Source organism: Cibotium barometz, chromosome 43 (assembly GCF_041138505.1).
Source record: "Cibotium barometz isolate CiBa-2024 chromosome 43, ASM4113850v1, whole genome shotgun sequence".
In the NCBI taxonomy this organism is placed as follows: domain Eukaryota; kingdom Viridiplantae; phylum Streptophyta; class Polypodiopsida; order Cyatheales; family Cibotiaceae; genus Cibotium; species Cibotium barometz.
In genome coordinates this window covers 34,863,569-34,864,158 of record NC_141088.1, presented here as the reverse complement: position 1 = coordinate 34,864,158, position 590 = coordinate 34,863,569, and positions in this window count along the sequence as shown.

The following is a 590-nucleotide window of genomic DNA, read 5'->3' as shown; positions in this document are numbered from 1 at the left end:
GTAATAAATTAAAATTAAAAAAAGTAAAATATTTATGGCTCTAAGCTCCACCTCACTTTACAAATAGAGAGACAAATGACACCAATCAAATAGAGACCAAATGATGTAATAATCAAATAGAGAAAATACATTACAATGACACCAATAATACAAAAAAAAAACCAATTAAGTAGAAGTTACAATTATGATAGCAAACTAATCATCAACACCCTCTCTAGCTCCCAAAACATCTAATATTCTCTCATGCTCATCTACATGAAGCCGCTCTAGAGAGGTCGAGCGCACCACATTTGGCTCTAAACTTGATCAAGTCGATGCTTGATCGTCATCACAAGATGAGAGAAGATATATGCCTCACAATTAACCTTGTATTGTTGGAGTTGAATATATCTCCCATGCCCATGAACTTGTTGAAAATGTTTTCTTTTCCTTTACAAACTTTAGAATTTTTGCTTGTAAACTTCATTCTCTACAAAAGTTTCCAATGTAGACAATAAAAATATGACTTTTATAATCCTTAAACATATTTAATGTTCTTTTTTTTTTAAGGAGGAACACACGCACACACTCTAACACCCCTTTGTTGAGTG